Source organism: Patagioenas fasciata, chromosome 9 (assembly GCF_037038585.1).
Source record: "Patagioenas fasciata isolate bPatFas1 chromosome 9, bPatFas1.hap1, whole genome shotgun sequence".
NCBI classification, from domain to species: domain Eukaryota; kingdom Metazoa; phylum Chordata; class Aves; order Columbiformes; family Columbidae; genus Patagioenas; species Patagioenas fasciata.
The window spans coordinates 24739784-24762135 of record NC_092528.1 but is presented as its reverse complement, the minus strand read 5'-3'; the positions used below and the strand labels follow the sequence as shown (position 1 = coordinate 24762135).

The 22352-nt window shown below is 41.8% G+C and overlaps 1 protein-coding gene and 1 non-coding gene across 4 annotated transcripts in view; both read left to right on the top strand.

Moving 5' to 3' along the window:
- The window catches only part of OSTN (osteocrin), a 101032-nt gene that overhangs the window by 55547 nt on the left and 23133 nt on the right, over positions 1 to 22352 (top strand). The window lies entirely within an intron of this gene.
- On the top strand, positions 20216 to 20289 carry TRNAN-GUU (transfer RNA asparagine (anticodon GUU)). Its single transcript has one exon. It is a non-coding gene; the product is annotated as a tRNA-Asn (tRNA).

The following is a 22352-nucleotide window of genomic DNA, read 5'->3' as shown; positions in this document are numbered from 1 at the left end:
AGCCTTTGTTGCTGCTAATGGTTACAAGCAACTGATCTCTCTGTGGAAGTGCCATAAATGAAGAAGAGTAATTTTGCTATTCAAAATACTAAAATCTTCCATATGGAAGAAAGAGGTGGTTTTTCTTTTTTTTTTTTTTTGTTTTAATTGCTATTTGTTTTTCTCATTGTGTCCTAAATATACATAGCACTGTTCAGATGGCTGAACCACAGAGCAGAATGAAATATCTGCCACATCTATAAAGACACCAACCTATAAAGTGCAGATGATAGGCTGAAGTCTCAAATCTTTGCTCCATTCACATATATGAAAGTTTTACCATTGGCTTCAATGAGACCAGAACCAGGATTTGGCTCATGTGAAGGAGCATTAGCCAAATGAGAACAAGCATGTGAGTCAGATGTTCTGGGTTTGTTCCTGCTGTTTGACAAATTTCTTCACTGGCCTTTGCCTCAGTTTCCCCTATTTATCAGTGCATGACAGACTGAGGATGTCTACATTATTTAGTTACTTGAATTAATAAATCTCACCTTACAGCTACTGCTGTTTTTGTAAGATGTTTTTGAAACTTCACTAGGGGTTCACTTTTGCTGGCATCAAACCTGTTTGCATCAAAAGGATTATCAGCTTTGTCTATCAGTCTGGCTCTCTGCTCATTGCCAACACTTTTTTAAAAAATTTTTTTATTATTATTATTTTTTACAGAAAGACAGTGGCATCATTCAAACTGCAGGTGTTCCGATACAAAGAAGCCCCAGTCACTGCTTTGAGTAGGTGTCTGATTTTTCTAGAAAAGGGATGAGAGCAAGGAACTTTCCATTTCCCCCATGGATTGTAGGTTGGTTTTGAGAGGTGTCCAGCTACAGAAGCTCTGCAGACACAGCTCCAAATAACATTGGGTCACCACTGCAGGGATATTTCTGTGGTTAGTACAGGCACCGTTGTGACCATCTAAGGACTTAAATGCATATGCATGGCTTACTAGATAAAGCAAAGTGGGAGAAGCCACTCGGTGAATATAACTTGGTGTTATTTTCGGATGATTTAATCTTCTCTTTCAAATGCCATCTTTGTGCTTAGTAGATGGTTTATTTGACTGTATTGCTGTGGTTAGAGTGCAATGCATAGGACAGCATAGTTTGTGTTAATAATGATTAATATGAGGGCAGTACAGCTGCAATTGTTGTCCCTTGATTCAAGGACATCATCTCTACTGATAAGATGGAAGAGTCACTAGGCTACAGAGGCTTTGTGTCACTTTTCAAAAGCTTTATTTTAATATTTTTTAGCTTTATTATTTCAAGATCCTAAGGTCTCCTGCCAGGCTTAAATTATCTTCCTTTTTTTTTTTTTTTTTTAAATATATATATTTATTTGGCTTCCCATTTAAATCATCCATTCATCCAGTTTCCATAAAACCCCTAATAACTATTTTAAAGTTTTTGTTCTTGTCTCTTTCCAAACCTATAAATACAGATTTGAAAACCCAAGCTGAATTCCATGCAAGTAATCCTCTCTACCACCCCTTCTCCTCTGGTTATAAATGGGGCCTTCAGTGTTTTCCTTCCCAGCACTTGTTAGTTCTCAGTGGTCCATTTGCCCTCCCCTCTTGGGAGGGGAAAAGGTACCTGTGGCATATAAGCAACCCAACAGATGATGCCTCAGAGACATGATAGTTGCAATAACAAAGGAAAATAGCAGCAGGTAAATTAGTTAAAACACAGTTGTACTCCAAACTGGACTTTTCTTCCTGCCTTAGTGTAATGCCATCTTTAGCATATGCACGCTTCTTAGCAAGCACCCCTGAGGAGGCTATTATGCTTGTCAACAGCTCTTGCCTTTTGTGTGGCAAACACAAACCAAGCCCAGCCCTCACCAGTGAGTGCTGCTGGTGCATGGGAAAGCCCCTGAGAGACTCCCAACTTCCAGCTTGTGAAATGTTCAGGTGTTCTGGTGAGAGGAAAAAGCAGAGCCATGTCCTGGGGCACTGGCCCATGCTGCTCTGCAGCTTGAGGGACAGTGTGGAGAATGAAGCAGCAGAGAACCCAGCATAGTATCAGTGCCTTGGGAACTATGGTGGTTTAAAGATCTGGTTTTCGAATGAGAAGCAAGCCCTGGTACCTTTTTCCTGAGGGTAAGACTTGCCACTGATATCTAAGATGGCATCTCCTTATTACGGGAAAGTTTTTGCTTTTCTTGTCAAAAAACAGACACTTTTATGCAAAGCTAGTCCCTAGAAGGTTTCTTGCTGTGCTTGTTGTCTTGGTGGTATGGAGCTAAGTCAGGATTTGGTGGACTTACATGGACTTTGAGCCAAGTGTCAGGAGAAGGTGGGGTTCAGTCTCTTTTATTTCTGTTATGTTGGCTCTTCTTTGCATTGTATAGGTGCTGGGATGCTGTGTACTGGTGGCAGTGGAATTGCCTTGTCCCAGCTGGTGCAGCCATGAACACTTGACTTATAGCAATCAACCAGAGGCTTCATGTAACAAGTGCTGTAAGTGAAGTCAACCCAGGATCAAATGTCCATCTCATGTCCTTCACAGATGCTAAATCTGGTGTCATAACCAGAAGTCCAGAGCTAAAGCTATTGAACTCAATGGAAAAAAGTCTATATGTTTTCAGAAGCTGTGGATCCTCACCAGAGATAAAAGCAAATCGTCCAATACACTTTTTCTACTTTGAGACACTAAGTGGGGCTTCTGACCAAAATCTGAAAAAATGGGGTCTAAAATTAGACCTCTAAAATACCAAGAGCAATAAGTGGTTCCAACTGATACCAAGTTAGGAAAAAGGGCCTGAAATAAACAGATTCCTCAGTAACCGAGATCCTGTTTTTGAGACAAGTGTTCATTCTCACAAATCAAATCAACAAGAAACCAAAAAGAAAAAAGAATGAAAACATCAAATCAAATCCCAGCAACGCGATGATATTATCAGCCAAGGCATGTCTTACTAGAATGTTTTCCAACATTCCTCAGGGAGTACCAGTGAGCCATGAAGAGGATATTGCTTTTTCTCTGAAGTATTAGATTGGGGATTTTTGGAACACGCCACATTTATTCATGTGACAAATCTGTTCTTCTGTTAGGTCATGTATATACTCTATGGTTCTTTTGTCATTTGTGAAGTTTCTTCTTTTTCCAGGTTTATGCTATAAGGTATTGATATTTTAAAAGCATTTTCCTTGTCGTCTTTTTGACTTTGTAATAGACAATATGATCAATGGTCTCATTTGGCAGGTAAAGTGAGGAAGCAATTAGCAGCAATAAGTACTCTGTCCAGGGACTATATTGCTTTGATAGGTGTGTGTACACATTGTTCAGTGCAATCCTGTTCCTTGGCTGAAATTGTTGGGAGTACCAAAGTATAAATGTCAGAAAATATTAACAGGAATGACAGCAATCCTGAGAACGTCTCTTTAGAAATAGCCTTGGATCTATTTTCAGCCTTTTTGTGTATCTGTGGTGGTGTTCCTTTCTGCATATAATGAAAGTGGCCGTGTTGTTGCATTTTATATTACTTTTATGTCTCAATTAGGAGCATCTACTTTATTGTTTCAGGATGAATGACTAAGCAATAAGACATAGGAAGCCTTACAAGATGATAAGCACTTTTTAATTGCATGCACAATTGTTTACAGTGGTTGAGCATCTAGTATGTCTTTATTGTTGTACTTAAATTGCTGTATTGCCTCAAAACCCTACTTGTCAGGCAAGGTCTCATTGCACAGTTGCACAACCAGAAGACACATTCTGATCCAGGAGATCATGTACCTGCTTGACTCTACATGGAGGGCGGGCGGACTTGTAGCAGCCTGAACTTTGTAGTTCCCCAAAGTGAGTGTGTGCAATAGTACAGACTGCTCTGCACATCAATCGATTTCTTGGCATGTATCTGCAGAAAGCTTAGGAGAGTGAGCGTGATTCCTGGCTTAATTCTCATTCGTTTAATGTAGGATGAATAAGTAACATCTCTAAGAATATGCACGTTGAAATCCATGTGTAAGGGAGTGTGTAGAGGGCACTCTGAAATATTCAGTAAAGAAAAAAAAAACATCTCTTTGTGGCTGTTCAGTACCAGAAACATAATGTCTTCTCAGTTCTGCACAATCTCATTTCTAACAATTATGTTTTGCTTTCTTTCTTCCTATTCTGACCATGTGAGATCTCATTGGGTCCCACACCACTGGACTACCTGGGCAGCTGTAGACAGAGCAGATGAGACAGAGCGAAGAAAACAGAGATAAATTACTCCCAGAGCAGGAGAACTGCTATACAACGTCAATAGAGAGTCTGACCATCCTTATGAAATGCATCAAGACCTTCTTTTTTTGACAAGGTATCTGAACAAGGGCCAGGTTTCTCCCTGCACTGCAGTCCTTAATGTTGTGTGTCCTCTCTCTGTAGCTGGAGAATTCACTAGTCCCTGTAACTGGAGAAAGGAAAGAAGCTGAAGATTCCAGAAGCCCTACTGGCAACTTGCTTTGTAGTCTAATTTAGAGGGAGGTGTTCAGAAACTAGAGAGACTGGCACTGTTGCAATATTCTAGATAGACCCTGACATAGAAAAAAGGCTTTTTGCAACATTCTGCATAGTAGAGCCTTTTCCGTTCTAAATTCAAGTGCAGTCACAGTGGCAAAAGTAACTTCTGTCCAATGTCAGTTTATGATGGAATATAAATGTAGATTTAAAAATACATATCAGGTTTAGATGCAGCTCAAAATGTCAGCATATTACTTTGTGGTCTTGCAACAGCAGTGTTCTAATAAAATCACAGCCCTTCAACTTCTGGAAGACAACATGGACAATGATACTTCTCTGGTACTATAAGCTGTATTTTTCTTTTACAGCTTTGGCAGATTTCTTGAAAGTTCAGTGATATCCAGGCAAAAACTATCTTGAACAAACCTGAACTCTGCCTAGAAAGAAATCCTGATGTTACCTATGTTTGTAGCTTCCTCCCTCTAATTCTAACAGAATGTTTTGATGATTGAAGGCTTTTTTTAATGTGTGTATGTGGCAGGAGGTGTTACATTCCTCTCCTCCATCCCCATTCAAGAAGTGTGCTGCAGCCATTTTAGTAAGGAGATATTTCTGCTCTAAAGATCTCCCCAGGTAAACGGGGCACTTGTACGCATAGCTCAGCTACCATGTGGGCTAGCACACTCCATCTGTCTCCGTGTTCGAGGTCTTCATGGTGCCTCCATTGCATTCACAGTGCATCCTTGTGGACACCACCTCTCCTGCAGACCCTTCCCATGTGCCTGACAGCAACAACGAAGCAGTAAAACAGTTGTGTCACTTCTCAGTGGCCTTTTCCAGGCTTCCCTGTGACTCCAGAGTCTGGTGTGTATGAGTCCTGCTCACAGCCACTGTAAGCTTTAGAGAAGAATACTGAAGATGACCAGATGGATAGACTGGTTCCTTTATGAGGGCTAGTGGGATACACTGGGAATCTTTAGTCTGGGAAAGAGACACTGAATGTGGCCAGATGATAAAGGCTAACAAAATCATAATCATGGTTAATAGCACCATGGCTATTAACCACTGCTTCTGCCCAGCCTTGACACTCAGAAGTGTCTCTGCTTCCGAATATCTCTGCAGTTTGTGCCATCTACACCTTCTTCCCTCTCGGCAGCACCTCTCTTTCTCCAAATAAGCAGGTAGCTACCTGATGATGTTGGTCAAGTCCTAGGGCAGTTTATGCTCCCTCTTCCCTGTATTAACTCCCTCTGAAAATGTGAATATGCTGTCTCCTGCTCTCTTTTCCCCATCTGCTCCAAAACAGGGTGAGGATTTTCCACAGTGTGGATTTGTTGCTCATCATCGGTGATGTGCAATGTGCACTCCAGTGTCCAATTGGAGTGAGCTTCCCTCAGAACCTGGACAAGCTTAGACTAGAGAGCTAATGTTAATCGAGATGAAGGTTTTTCCATCTATGGGCCATCTGAAGTCATGGAGAGTCCAGTACAAACCCATTCTTTGGGTCAGACTGCTCACAGGGAAGGAAGGAACACTGAAAAACAGAAACTAAAGTTTCTGTCTTCCACTGCAGGTTGCTGGAAAATAAGCTCTTTCTTGCCATCTGGTTATAAAAAAGCAAATGTGCAAGTCATGTAAATTGCAGAATAATTGACTCATGTGAGATTGATATTGCAGCTGCACAAAGTGTATTTCTTAGCATTTCCTCAGTTTCCTAGCAAGAGAAGTGCTGGATTCTCTGTATTTATGTTTACATATTCAAGATTGATACCTCTGCTTTATCCTAACATAAGTTAAAGGATACATTACCAAAATGCAAACATTATCTGTGGACATCAACTTGGGATCTGATGGTCTGATGCTCTGTAAGTCTATTAAGTCTTCAGAAGTTTCTTTCCACCTTAAGTAATGTACAAGCAGTTTCCTATTGACATCCAAGAAGATGCTGTTGTGAGGTTTCCATAGAAGTAACTTATTTGGTTTTGTCTGGTTCTTTTTTTGAGTGGTATATGAAAAATAAAAACAGCAGGAACTAGATTAAGTTTTTCAAATCTTAAAGCTGATTAATGTGAAAATAAGTAAGTTTGTTTTCACGGAGGAAGGGAAAGGGTATTTTAAATTGCTGCAGAAATCTTTGTGTTATTTCCAAAATTTGGAACTTGTCTGTCTTTTCCATCAAAAATAATCACATTGTGAGGAAGTTATCAAAATTATTGGGCTACTAAAAATTTGGTGAGCCTTTTCAGTGATAGGGATATTTGCCTGCCACAACAGATTCGGACTGTAAGTTCCAACTTACTTTTTTTCCTGCAGTTGCTTTAAGCTTTTCTTCATTCTCAGATTAATTCTCTCAGACTTAATTTTCATATCAACCCCAGTTTATTCCGAGATAGCAGTATTTCTTTGTATGACATCATTTAAACACTTTGGAGTGCATTACTGAGGGAGTGTCTTACTTGAAATATTTGTGCCAGCTAAGATATGTAGTATCACTCTTTAACTTATTTAACTTTGTTCAAAACATTAAAAAGTACTCCTTTTTCTGCTGCTGATGTCATTATGGACTAAGTGTCAACTTTCTTCTGTGAAGGTAGCAGAGCCAGTGTTGATGAGTCAGGCTTCAGTAGACCTATGCTGATTCACACTGGCTGAAGATCTGAGAAAATTCGAAGTCATGTGGCATTCAGAGTTGGAGCAGGAACCTTAAATCAGAGGTCTTCTCCATCTGTAACACGTGGGTGTGGAAAGAGGGTTATCCATTGGAAGGCAGTATCGTATCATCTCGTGGGTGCTGTAGTTGGCAGAACTCCTACTTGAATGCCATGCTAGGTCTTCTGGATCCAGATGAGTTGTGCAAACTGGCTGTTTCTGTCCCTAAAGAAAGAGAAGGTAATGTTTCCTTCCTTTCTTCAGAGACCTTGTCTCCCTCGTCATCAATAAGGAAATACTGTCCTTCTGCTAGGCAGAAAAGGCAAGTCACTACATCGGCTTCTCACCCTGGAACCAGACCTGGAACTGGCAAGGCTCAGGCTCTGGTAAACCAGGAAGCGTAAGTCATGCCTTGCTGCTCCTGAATGAGGTGGCAGCCAGCGTGCCCATTTCAGACACTTCCTTGGCTTTCTGCTTGCTTTCTGCCACATGGGCGATGTCTCTAATGTAACACTCGCATCCTGTATGTATTATTGTCTGTCTGTACACGTAGGTACCCAGACGTTCATTTGCCTTCCAGAATTTAGCACATTCCCACATGCTGTCTGCCCAGTGGACTCAAGCCTGGGGCTGCAGGGGTGTAACACAGCTCAGCTTAGTCTGTGGCGGGGGAAGGTTAAAGTGAATCTGGTTATCCTGTTGCAAGCTAAGAGCACGCAAACAAGAAATACCGATGTCAGCCTAATGTAGGGTTAAGTTAACTTGACTGTGCCCAAATCCTTTGATTCTAAAGCTGTCGGACAGGAGAGGGTCTTTCTGTTTGTTTACACAGCTTCTGACATGGCAGGCTGTGACTTGTGTTTGGGACCATGGTGACTGACAAATTAATCCTGTGTTTTGCTTAGGACTGCAGCCCATCTCAGCTCAAGTGCAATAATTATCTGAGTCTCAGAAACTAGGGGTAATAAAATATCTCTTGGTCGAGCTTGGATTTCATTAGTCTTTGCAAGCCTGACTACATGGGGCTTCCTGCCTTGCTGCTGCATCACTTCAGTTATTAATGCCTTCCCATGGTGCAGGTGGCCATGGGCAAACACAGAACAGCAGACAGGTTGCAACAAACCGTCTCAATTCCCCTGCCATGCAGGTGGGACAGAGCTTAGCTTCTAAAGAGCACCATACTCCTCTTCTGCATCTGTCATGGAAGCAAAATTGGCTTGTCACCTTCAGGTTTCTGCACAGAGAAGTTAAATGTGTACTGCCCATTAAAGCCCTTGTCCTTTAGTGGAGGCAGAGTGACCTATATTGCCCTGCAAGTAGAATCCCTGTGGAGTTTAGGAGGTCTACTGTATAGTATGGGGCACAAAAAAAAAAAAAAGCTCAGAATCAGATGTTAACCCTACATGGTGGCCATTGGCTAGAGCTGGCCAGCTGTATACATGGCAAAGAGGGGGCATGTCATAGCAATTAATTTCTTGCCTCAGGGTGGAATAGCAGACTTCCACTCAGACATATACAGAGCCAACCCCTTCTCCAAAAGCCAGAGTGCTCACGTTACATGGTGTTCAGAAGTCCTTGCTGTTTCCAGAATATTTCCTTAGCTCATTTGTCCAGTGAGGGGCACAAGGGAAAGCAATTACTGCAGCAAAGGTGGAAAATGGAGTTAACGGTTCAATCTAATCACCACCCCACCGTGGAGAAAGCTACATCTCTCCTAACCACAGAGGTGTTTAGTGTTCCAGCTCAAGGCAAATATTTCCTCATCACTCAGCAGCAGTTAGGCAGGATGTGCCAAAGCCACTCAGGTCTTGCAGTGTGAGGAAAACAAGAGCTGCATGGAACTGTCATCAGCAATGAGAATCTGAGAGTTTAGACTCAGCTCTTCTCACTGCACTAAAACAGATGACATGCCACATTACACAGCCACAGAGATTAGAGTTCAACACGCTTGAGTGCATAGCTAGTGGCCGGTCATTGCGTGAAACTCCTTGAAGATCTCAAATGACACTTGCACCCTTCTTACTAGAGTCTAGAAGATACCAACAAGGAATTTCTTCCAGGCACAGGTGTGGCTGGTGCAGACGGTCCCTTTTGCAGCTCTGGCGGGTGAGGTTCTCCTGTACAGCCGTAGCTGCAGTGAGCTGCTAAATCAGTGCCAAGAGGGACAGCCTCCCACAACCTGCTTTCTCTTAAGATGAATCCCTGTTTCTCTTGAGTCAGGTACCAGGCTGGATTTTATGCCTACCAAAGTCTTTCCGTCCAGCTGACAGAAGGGAGATAAACGAAGCCAGTCCAACTTCATTCAGATCAGCTTCACCTCAAACTTGCTGTATTGATTTTCATGATGTTATTCCCTGTTTGCCCTGAGGTCAGAACACTGCACACTGGATTTATGTAATGATCAGGCATGACAATTATTTTACTCCAAGTGCTTGTGTTTGTAAAATACAACCAGGTGGCAAAAGGAGTTTCTTAGGAGACAGCTGCTGTAGCCTGAAAGTGTTTTAACAAGATAAATGCTTTGATGGCTCCACATGCTACAGCTGAACTGTGATCTATCTATTACCCCAGTTCCAATGATGCTTGTGCATCATTGGAATGACATTGCTTCAACTAATGTAAGGAGTAGTGTGAATCCACAGTGACAACCTGGGTTCAGACTTTAGAATAAAGATGCAGACCTCCATTGCTCCACTTTTTTAATTATAGCTTTTGCTTTCAGAAATGTAGGGTCTGAAGGTTACCAAATCTTGCTTGCACCGTTGTAGGCAATTGCATCAGTTCATACTGTTTATGAACTGATTGGAGCCCAAAGCAGAATTCTGCTCAGACTGGTGTCCTGTGTGTTGAACTATGTTTCTACTGACCAGCAGTAGTGATATTTTGTTCACGAATAAACTACAACTGAAGTTCCATTTATGACTAAAAACTTGATGTAGAGGTTACTGAAAGAAAACCAAATAAGCCTTCATGAAACTTCAGGATAAAACATCGCTTTTCTGCTGACTGATCTATAGATTTGTGTACATTGATGCCAAACTGCACTCACAAATAATGACTTTTCATCATGGATGCTATATACTAGCTACTGGCATCCCATATGCAATTTTCTCAGAGGTGTTTTAATTTTTAAGTCCCTAAGAAGTTATTTAAAAGACCTCAGTAATTATGAAGGAATTGTACAAGGAGCAATTAAAAATGTCAGTTAGATATTTGCTATATCAAATGTCAAGTTGTACACTCTTTGGTTAATGAAATCAGTTTCCAGCAGAGTTCATAACATCATCAGTGACCTAAACAGTGCACCTGACAGCTTGCCTGCCATCTCAAGCTGTAAATCTGGGTAACTAGTGGTATATCAAAGAAGAAAAGGTCAGTAAATGCAGAAATGTGTGGAGAATCCAATCTATCCCTGGCACTTGTTATTCCTCCCTTTTCACTCTCCTTTCATTCTATAATCTGTCACATTAAACTAGTCATGCTTCACAAGAGCATGATCAGGACAAATTTTCTATAATGCTGCATCCATTCTTGCCACACAGCATCAAATGGACAGAGGCAACATACGACTGCAGATCTGGGAATATGCAAGGGGGAAAAACCTGTTCTGGAAATGTAATGTAAGAAGGAGTGGTAAATACACGTAAATATATTAAATTTGAGAAAGTGATGAGAGAGATTACAGAAGTCACTCATCTCTTCATGCACAATTAAAAAGGTTTGTGATGAGTTTGGGTTTGTTTTGAACAAAAGTGCTACTGTTGAGAACAGAAATGTCTCAGGCTTCTGAGAAGTAGACCTGGTAGTCTTTCCATCTGCCAGTATTTTTTTCCCTGTAGTGTGTTTAACACTTTGCTCAGTCCAGAAAGAAATGACTCGGTCAGGAGGCCTTCCTCCATCTCCCTTGGGTGATTATTCCACAGACTATTAGGTGTCCCTGTTAGGAGATGTTTCCAACCTAATTTTCCTTCTGGATACTTTTAAGGCACTGTTCTATGACTAGATATTATCCTGAACAATACTCTTCCATCATTAGTGTTTCCATTTCTTCTGTACTTGTCTATGGTTATCATATCCCCTCCTGCATTTAACTGGTGTTTAGTTGAGCTGCAGATGTTTAATGTATTTAACCTTTCCTTGTATGCCAAGTATAGGACTGGCACCAGGATATTTATACTCTGTTAAACAAGGGTGGTGCCTGTTAAATATAATTACTTTCTTCTGATGCTTTCATGGTAGAAGTTGTGCTAGAGAACAAGGACAGCTTCTATTCTAACCACATGGAAAAGGTGCAACTGCTAAACAAGAATGACTTATAAACAGACTATATATAGTATTATATTAATTTAGTATTCAGCCTTGATTTAAACCCCCAGGGGAAGCAGTTAAATTTAATTGATGCCAGCCTCTCAAAGAAAGATATTCCATGTATGTGTGCACGTAAGAAATTCCAACCAAACTGATATATATGATCAGGTTTACTAGGATGCTGTCTTTTAACTGTAAAGAATATCTCTAAAACTACTAGATTATTTTAGGCTACGCGAAACATTGCAAATGTTACCACACTATGCCTGGATAATGTATATGTTTTTGTATCTCAGCATATTTGGGCTCCTATGAACTTTGAGATTAGCTCTGAATTTCTTGAATATACAAAGCTCACTTCAGGAGTACTTTTATAACTGCTGTATTGCATATTACCCTAAATTACTGATACGTACTTTCTACTTGAACTCCAAATATAACCTTTGAATTAAAGGTAGAGATGATAGTTCTGTCTCTTATTTAAGTTGTGAACATTTAGAATTTACCCATCTTTGGTTGCTTATAAATTTACTAAACTTTAAAAGTCTTTGGGTTGAGATTTCCTTTGCCAACTCTGTTGAACGAAATATGGTATATGTATGTAAATGTTATGGTCATTTCATTTACATTTTTTAGGCTTTTCTGAGAACAAGAAAACAGGAAAATGTGATATAAAAGTGCAAGAACAGTCATACCAGGTCAGACCAGATGTCTGTCTAGTGCAGGATACTCACTCTGACACTGGCCAGTACTGCAAACATATTTGACACTTCCTTCAAATATTCTACCAGCCTCCAACAATTTGTGGCTGAGGGATTTTAGAACCAGACACAATATTTTCTACTTAATAGTCCTTGAGGGATTTTCCTTTGGTGACTTTGTTTTTGAATCTGTGTAAGCTTTTGGCATCTAGAATATAATTTGGTGAGGCGTTCTACTGTTTAAATACCCACTGGTTGAAAAGAGGTCCTTTTTGATGTTTTTGCCTGTTTCCTGTCATTTTCAATTGAAGATTTCAAGCTGTTATATTGGAAGTAATAATTTTGAGGACCAGCCTTTGCCAAACCCCTTCTTGGTCCTCTTTCTGGAACAGTCAGCTCAGAGTCCTTTGCTATGTAGGCAAAGTGGAAGTATTTAAGATTGTTTCTTCCCATGTGCATCACTTCACATGTTTTGACACTCAATGCCATCTGCCCTTTTTTTTTCTGGCCAGATGTCCTCTCTTGTCACCTTCACTTGAAATTTTCCATAATCATTCCTCAACACCTGAAAATATCTGATTATCGGTAGCAAGTTGTTTTCTAACTGTTGCCTGTTTTTTCTACATCATTGTATAAAGCTTATTTTTCTCAAGTTAAAAATGTCAACAGTTTTCTTTGAGCAGCTCTAACCACCTCATATGATAGAAAAGAGGAAGTGGGAGTCAGGCTTGTTGGGAACATTCATATTGCTATGCCCATGAGCATCCCAAAATTGCAAGGGTCATGTAAAAGGGAATGCAGCATATGCTCAACAGCAATGATTAAGGAAACTGGAGATATTCTGTTTCACTAAAAGATAAAAACCTTTTACTTATGTATCTTTAGAGGTCTGAGTTTAGATACAACAGATTTTTGCTAAATAATTTAATAGCAGACCCAACACTGACTGAAATTGAGAATGAGACTTGCTTGGAAATCAGCAGGGTGTTGTATCAGATGTAAATATAATGTTCCTGGGTTAAGAATGAATAGGAAATAGTCCAGGAAAGCAACTAAGTGAATGTCTAACTGTACATGCTTGAGTAAATATTTTCAGCGGGGATACATATTCTTGAATTGAAAACTATACTTAAATGCCTCGCTGGACCCCTGAGGAGTTGTATAGATGTCTGTAAATATTGAATATATGTGAAATGTTTGAAGTGCATGACCAGTTTGAAAATAATCTCTTTATCACCATGCTTCTGACTGTCAACCTTGACTGCTCATTAGTTGTTTTCTTCTTTTTCACACATCGCTCCCAAATTGCCAGTGAGCTGCAGACTTCATGGGTCTTCTCTGTTGTCTGTTTGGTCCTCACTGAAGTTGGTAAGTGGCCAAGTTCATAAAAAAGTGTCAGCAGGAAGTTTTTTTCTTTTTTATTTTTCTTTCAAAATAAAGTTTCTTAATCTCCATTCCTTCCCTCTGTTCCTCTCTGGGAGATCTGTTCCACACAGCCCATGGAATTTTGGCTTCTCCTTTATATTTGGAAGAAAAACAAATTTCAAAATGTTGGAATTTCTCACAGATCAGAAATTCCTTTTTCCAGATAGTTCTTCACAAAAGGGTCCCAGTGGCTTCTATGGTGCGTGCCTTGCCTATGTAGGATTGCAAGGCAGATGTAGCAACACCTGAATGGAAGAGGAGGGGACTATAGGGCAGCACACCCAACACCTGGCCACGAGGTAAAGCACCTTCTATCCGAGCACTGATAACTGGGGGCTTCTGAGCCTCATCTTGTCTGATCCTTTGTTAAATCTGTCCCAAAATAATAGCTCCTTTGGTGAGCCGGTTTAACCTTTCCATCTATGAAGGTAGCAGATACCTTTGTTAGAGATGGGATTCTTGGAAGTTCCTAAAAGGCAGCTGTCAGCTTTCAGCAGCTTTCACCGGGACATTTCAATCTTAGTGGGCCAGTAAGAGGGAATTTTGTAGTGTGCCAGGAGGCATTGTTCCTTCAGATGATGGCTTTTCCCAAACAGAAAAAAAAAGGAGATTTCAGTTAGTAGCAAGGGAATGAAAATAGTCCTAATATCTCCCTTTACATGGTCTCTGAAGCTATTGTTTTGTCTTTCGGTGTGTTATTTTTACTGTCCAGTCTTCAGTTGCTTTCTGTTAAACTTCTTGGGAGAATAGAAGAAAGACAAATTTCACTGAAGCATGGCAGAAACAGGGCTAAGGGAAGATGGGAACCTCATTTTACATGGAATTTAAAAAAAAATAGAATATAAATTATCCAAGAAGAAATGTGTAGGGTTGCAAGGCACGGGCAGGGGGTGTGAGGGAGATTCTGAAGGGATTCTGCTCCTCTACTGCTGCTGCATCCTTTCAACACCAATTGCAGCTCTGCACACATAGTATTTGAGTATGGCTGTGATGCAGTTCTTGATTCTCCAAAGCATTTGTCTCCTGTAGTCATTTCCATCAGTGCGAAGAGCTCCAGTGTTTCTGGCTTTTTGTTTTCAATAGTAGAGGCCATGTTTACGTTTACACAGATGAGAAAGGCACCAGAGCAAACTCTAAAATACTTTCTTCCATAAATGACAATTAATTGCCTTTGTTGGAAAACAGTAATTAAATGAGGCTGATCTGATTTGTTTACAGCACCCTTGGTCTTATGACAAATTCAGCCACAAAATGTTCTTACAGAAGTTGAGTAGTCAGGAAGGAATGAAAAAATACTGAGTAACAGACAAAAAAAAGAAATCAAATTATTTCCTATGTGTCTTAAGGGACAACAGCAGATATGTTGAGGTTCAGTACTAAGGTTTATCATGTTAATTTCTTAGAAGACTGGACAAATAAGAAGCTTGCAAGCTTTTTCAGATTTAACTTTATTAGGGATTAGTGATGGCTGGGGAAAACTATGACTAATTTTAGAGGGGTCAGAATCAATAGGGTCTCAGTTCACAGACAAGTTTCTGAAGTACAAAGGTAACGCAAAATAGGCAGTAGAAATAGTTGGAGAAGATTTAGTTGGGTGAAAAAAGAAATTAATCTGCTTTGCATAGGTAGTTTCTACATGTGTCCATATCTCATGAGTATCTTTGCTGGACACAGTTGTTCTAAGGCACTGTTTTCTTAAGTTGCTTAGTAATATGAGTCTCAGAAGATTAAACTTTCTTCATAGAGCCCTCTGAGGTCCAAGAAATCCCTTTTGCAAGGACTGCAATGCACCTGACAGGCAGGTGTGTGCTGGGACTGTGCACATTCCTTGCACAGCCACCCTGTGTGTAGGAGCTGTGGTGCTCAGGAGATGCAGAAATACCATTTGGAACACCACAACCCAGGTCCAGAGCATGCTCATGTCACTGTCCAAAGTGAATGAAACCTTCTGCCAGTGAAGGCTGTGGGCATGCTCCTTTCAGAAACATTTTTTGTTTGGTCGGTGGGTTTTTTTGCCTTCTGTACTGAGTATGCTCTAAACATCCCTTGGTTATGCCCATTAGGGGATTTTCCTTTCTTCAGTGCCTCAATGCGTGTGACTCCTGCCTGCAGACTCCATGACCTGGGTGATGCTTACTTAACCCCTGGGGCTTTAGCTGTCCCTCAAATCACAAAGCTATGTGTGACCGAGGACATGCCATTCTTGTTTCTGGGTTGCTCAGGATTAGTATCAATTTGGGACATAAAGTAGTGCAGGTAGCAACAGCGTGACCATCTATTTAGCCAGAGATATAGAGATAAAAGGAGGTTTCTCGAACTTTCTACCTCACACATAGGGAACATAAACCTTTTGACTTTCACGAGCCTCTTTGTCAAAGAATTAGCAGCAGTGGGTGAAAGATCTTGCACAGCCCTGGTAGGGAAAAGGGAATGAATCACCCACAGTAATGCCTTCCGTGAGTGTTAAGCCTGGTTTTAAAGTGCTCAGGGAAGAGACATGTAGGCAAAAAAACAAGGAAATGAACTGGATTCCCGGAGAGAGGAGCTGAGGGATGGTAGAATTAAGATATGTGCCTTCCAGAGCTTTGAAGCAAGGAGCAGAAGAGATTCTTTGGAAATACCTTTCAGACTATTGCCTGAAAATATAAACACTGTTCAGGACACCCACCAGCCTGGCTGCTCACATTGGTAATGCACCTGCCTCAAAGCTGTCCATGAGTATGTGATGTTTGAAAGGGAGACGAAGGAGCTTTCACAGATTGACCAACTTGGTGTTTCCCTTTATTTTCCCTTTATTCTAGGGCAGATCGTCAGTGGAAAATACCACTACTGTAAGGCAGAAGCTGCTTTGTATGCTTCATTTCAGGCCTCAGTCTGTTTTTATCCAGGACTAACTCCTTGAATTTTTTTTTTTTCTTCTTATTTGCACCAGTACAAAGAGGAGAAAATCAAGTGATAAAAATCTCTTCCAGTAAGAAATCCTGGAGCTGTCTTTACCGCTCAAGTCTCTCTTCACAGCAGGGTCTTAAGAAAGTTCAAGGAATGCACGTCTGTCAATTCAAGAAGAGGCACAACAAGTCTAAATGCCTTCCTGAGCGAGTGCCTTAAAATAACTCCACCAATAGCCACTTGTGCAGTGACATTTTGGAAATGTGCACCGCCTTATTAGAAAATTTGACTCTGAATACCAGGCAATCTACTGTGGTTCCTGGGATGTCAGCCCAGAATCCCAGTGGCCTTCCCGTCTCAGCATAGCTCAGAAAGGCAGCTTTTAAATTAAAATCTTCATGCAAAATAATAGATGTTGCGAGATGGGAAGCCTCATGAATTGAAAAATGTCAGTTGGTTTTGCAGGGGTTGCTTATTTATTTTCACCTCATAAACATTTCAGAAGGGATTCTAGCACTTTGTTAAAGTGCTGCAGTATTGGAGTTTTCCATGTTTATTTATACCCACCTAATAAATTCCCTGAAGCAGCCAAAGGACCTGGTTTCAGCAGCCCCGTGGCTGGTGACTTGGGCTTTTCATTTTTTTGTTGTGCTAGATTAATGTTCTGATAGACAAATCTGAGTAAAGTGTGTACATTAAATGCAGACGTTTGTTCCCCAAGGAAATGTGAAAGCCCACGAGGGAACCTCTCTAGTCCAGGTGTGCTTGTCCAAAAAGGGCTGATGGTGAAAGGACTGACTTGGTGTATCCTTCCTTTTGCAGCCGCAGCCAAAATTCTATTTTCTGTTTGGAGCTATTGGCTTAACTTCAGACTCCATTCCATCAGCAGCTTACCTGTCACACTTGGCACAGGTGGGTCTAGCGATCTGTTCAGGACTTGCAGAGGACTTGTTGTAAGGTAGGACCCCAGCCTGACGTAGGTCAGCTCATATCCAGCCAAGGTTGTTGGCCAAATTCTCAGCTGCTGGAACGTTTAGTTGATTTAAAGGCGTTGTGAAAATCTGTGCAGCTCTGTACAGTGATTTGTTTCCACTTTCAGGTTGTTTGTGCTGACTTGCCCCACTGGAAACTTGCGTAAACTGGTGGAGTAAAGGTGCGTTTCCTCTGATTTCAGCTGGACCTGGAGTCCTCCAGTTCTCCTGGATCACATCTTATTTTCAGTTACACCAAAAGAAATGCTACTGAGAACAGAGAAGCTATAACACAAATATAGTACTGTAAAAAATCCTGTTACTTATTTTTCTATCTTATCCTTTCACCATGTGTTTGTCTCCTCATGTGTCCCTCGACCTGTCCCAGTGCAGTGGGATCAGCCCCAGCTTTCTTGCCCTGCTCCTCTCCTGCAGTCACAGCCCTGACCCTGCCAAGGGGTTCGCTCTGGAGCTCACCAGCCATGGTCCTCGGGTACCCCTGCTGAACATCACCCCAAACGTGTTCTTTAGCTACTATCAGTCGTTAAGCTTTCACGCAGTGAAAGTCAACACGAGCCAACAAAGTCAGCGGTTTTGGGCCAGTGACAGGGAGATAAGAGTCATGGGCTAAAGCCTGAGTGCAAAAGGTTTTTGCATGGGTGTTAAGGGATGTGTTCGTGACAGACACCAGGATAGCGTAACCATCTGGACAACATCATCTTCTGCATCTGTGTTTTTTGTTCTGTTGTTTTTGTTGAGCCATATACCTCTCTCATCTGGAATATCTCCATTCATTTTAGTGATTTTTCTCAGGGTTTTCATAAGCAGTAAAAGAACATTTCGTTCATTGCTCAAAATACTGACACTACCTCAGCCTTGCAAGGACTACAGTAAATGGGCCAAATATAAAGTAGGGGTAGACAAGAATATCCTCCACTGGAAATTGTGGGGATGGATTTTGCAGTCCTGATTATCTGTGCAAAGCAGACTAATCAATGTGTAAGCTGGCTAGAAAAGGTGTCTAAACGGAGCTGGCATAAAATAGGTGTGCAAAATGAATACGACTTACATTTCAGAGGGGCTGAGGGCCGGGCGGAAGGATATGGAACAGCATGCAAGGTGAAGTATAATGCAGAACACCTGTACGGAGCTATAACTGTGTGAAGAGCAAGGAAAAATGAATGCTGCACAGATTTGTATTGTCTGTGGGTCTAGCTGCTGGTATCTTGTTGAACTCGTTGCTACAGCCATTTGTAGCGTGCAAAAGGGGGGAAGCTTGTGATTTTTAAAAAAGCTGCAAGGACAACTTTCTTGGTTTGAGCTCTTTGGATGGCAGGAGCTAAGGCAGTGTTGTCATTCACTGTGGGAGGGAAAGGAGCAAGTGACCTGCACCTTGTCCACTGGGAACTCCCATGGGTGTGATGCTCTGTTCATGTGCTCTGTGCCTACCTGGCAGCCAACGTTCAGTATGCTACATTGGCTTTTCCCAGTAATGTGCATTTATCCTGCCACTCAGATTTAATGTCCATCTTTCTGCTGTGTATTTTCAGGGCAAGAAGTGTTCCCTCTCCCCGCTCCCTCTGTTGGTGTGAGCTCTGCAGCTTGGATGGATGGGGAAGGGAATGTGTTAATGGCTCTGTAACGAGAAGGGTGATTTTTCCTGGCAGCGCTTTCAGGTTTGCTTCCAGAATGAGTACAGTTATCGTTTATGCTCCTTTAAATTCTTTCCTTTTCTCAGAAAGAGGTTGGTGCATAGAAAGAGAATGTGGATTATCAGGCTGCTGGCACCGGCCTGCATTTTCCACTGTGTGCTTGGAAAACAGTTTGGTCTTGTGCCTCTCCTGATTTGTTTACTTTTTCCTTTCCCCTCTTCCTGCTGCCCCCCAGTAAGCTGTTGGATTCCTCTTTTCATGATAATAACTCACTTAAAAATGTTAAAATATTTAAATCACTTTTGCAATTTCTCTGAAAGGCTTAAAATTGCACTTTTAATCTCCTGAATTGCGAAGAGCCCAGTGAAATGACCAGGACATATCAGTGCTTGGGTCCTCAGAGCACTCAGAAGACACCAAATTTTACAAGAGCTTTGAAAATATCAGATACAAACCTTAATCCAGAGGTATCATAGCTGTCGGTGTAAACTAGTCTGTTTGCAAATGGAGAAATGCTCAGTATATTGTGCAATATCTTGCCCTGTATCAGTATAGGATGGGTAGCACCTCCCTGCTTTTTCTGTTACTGCCACCTTTAATGTGCTGCAAAACCAAGCCAGGATTGTAGGAGGCAATGAGCAGTCAAAAGGTAAAAACAGGACCAAAGGGGTCATAATAGTGGCAGAGAGGGCTTTTCTTCAGTCATCTCTATTCCAGGTTTCTGTACCCTTTAAAACAGAATGTGGCTGAACAGAACTGGACAGGGACAGGACAGCTCTGGAACTTCACACAAAAATGCTCTTCGACACCTCTGAGCTTGAACACCTGTGGTTTTGAGTATCACTGCTCCTGACTTGGGTATGTGAGTCAAGTATTGCAGTTTGAAATTCTGCATTGTGGATTCAAGTCTAGCCCAGAGCCACAGTGAACAGCAGTGATCACCATTTCATACCCAGCTGATAAGTTCCTGGGAAATGAGAACTCCCAGCCTTGTCTCTTTGAACCATTGTTAATGTTGTGAAAAAGGCCACCTTGGTCTATGTGATGTCTCTGCTACTTGGAACCAGTGTTTTTAAGAAAGTAATTTTATCTAAGGAAGGAAAATTATTTTTTATTATGAAAATATTTGCACCCAGGGAGTCTCTGTGGCGCAATCGGTTAGCGCGTTCGGCTGTTAACCGAAAGGTTGGTGGTTCGAGCCCACCCAGGGACGGGTTCTCTCCTTTCCTCTGCCTGTGGCAGGGGGGTTGGAATTAGGTGATTTTTATGATCCACTTCCACCCAACCTTTCTGTGATATTGGGCTGTAGAGTTTTGGCCATGCAAGGCTGTCATAAAGTGCAACATATTTCTGCTGGCAGTTCTGAGCACAGAGGAGAAGAGAGGTTGTTCCCTGCACCCCCACAGTGGTCCCAGGGCTTGAGACTGGGAAGGCAGTGGATATACTTCCATATGAAATGACCGGGGATGCCTATGATCAGATGATAAAAAGTTGTGGTTCCTAGGAACAGTTCTACTTCAGAGCATGCAACAGAAATAATACTGCTTCTAATGCTGTTTTGGTATAAAAGTAGTATTAATGCAAAAATAGAGTAATTTAGAAATAACTTTCTTCCCCTAGCTAGCTGTCATGGCAGCAAAAGCCCTATAACAGAGCCAGTCCCGGAGCCAAAGTTATGTCTAAACCACTTCTAATTCGTGGAAACCAATTTGCAAAATTTGGGGTGGTTTGGGAATAAGAAAAGTCACTTTACAAATCATTGTCTACTGCAAGAAAAGCAATTGTCATGGACCCAGAGCATAAAAACATGATACAGGGTTTTTCAGTGTATCAAATCATGTGACAAATTAGAGGGATACCAAATAACATAATTTCAACACAGTCAAACAGCTCGTGCTCCGCTTGCATGGTGATTATCCTCTCAGTTTACACAGATCTTTGCGCTCCTGTGGTGCTTTAATAACATCACTTTAAAACCCTGACATTTGGGTAACATGAGGAGCAGCGAACAGTCACAGCACCTACCATCATCACTCACTGTCAGCTCCGGGCTGAGGTTTCTCTGCTTTCTAACCATGTGGCTGTATGCTTAGCTTAGACTCCTGTTTCTGACACCAGGTATTCCCCGTAGCCCCCAGGAAACAACCTGGAGCATCTCTGGTTGGTGTGCCCAGCTGCCTGAAGCCTTGGGAGCCTGGGCAGACAGCGGGCAGAGGGAAAGGTTTGCAGTTCAGTGTCAAATGCTGTTCATTAACCCTGGCTGCCCCCTGAGGGGGATGCTGGTGAGATTGTGTGATTTGTGTGGCAGGAGAGTGAGGGACCTGCTTGATATGGATGGGAAGGGAAAAGAAATCATTGAATAATAAAAGACAGGCTTTGTTCTGAGGCACTTACAGGACCAGGTAGAAAGAAGGGAGAGAAGAAGGGCAGGATTGAGGGGCTTCAGGTAGTGGTGATGTGTGATAAATACCTTGAAGAATGAGGGTCCAATTTTTCTCTTTGTTCAGTCTGTGCAGCCAGACTTTGGGTTTAATTCATACTTGCATAAATCACAGATAGCTCCATTGACTTGAGTGCAATGACAGCATTCTCTGCTATCAGGGCTATTGACTTGAAAGCAGTTATTCCACTTATGACCTGGCTGAATAGAAGCCAGTCCTGTTTCTGGCATGGGGAGACAAGAGCTGACTGGCAGCTGGCTGTATTTTCCAGTTGTTGGCTCTCTGTTTGATCCAGTGAGAACCAAATTCATCTCCCAGTGAAGCGGGCACTCCCTGCTCCTGACAGCATTGGAGGTCTCTGAGCATTTTGTTTGAGCAGGGCTTATAGCAGTGGCATCGTTATGTGCCCAGGAATGTCTGTGTGCGACCAGTCCCATACACCTGGGCAGCCTGGCATCCCCAGCACTACGCAGCCATGCCATGGCATGTGTGCGCACCAGGATGCACAGAGCCGAGGTGTCCGTGTCAGTTTGCACAGCTTGTGCCTTTTTTAGTAGCAGCCTTAGTAGTCCACCTCTTTTTCTTGTGCGCATTCAATGTTACTTGTGTTATTTAGCGTGTACTGTTATTATTTCGAGTTTTATTGCACTACTTACTAAAATGTCAGCCACTCCTTCTATGCATGTTTCGTGTGCAAGGTGATGAAAACCTCACAATGTCATTTTTTCCTCTAAGACACCTAGGCTTTGCTATGGCAAGGCTGATCTGTGGGGAGTGTAGATCCTACAAACCTGTGAAGGATGCAGCTTCCCAGGTTCTGCAACATGATGCAGTT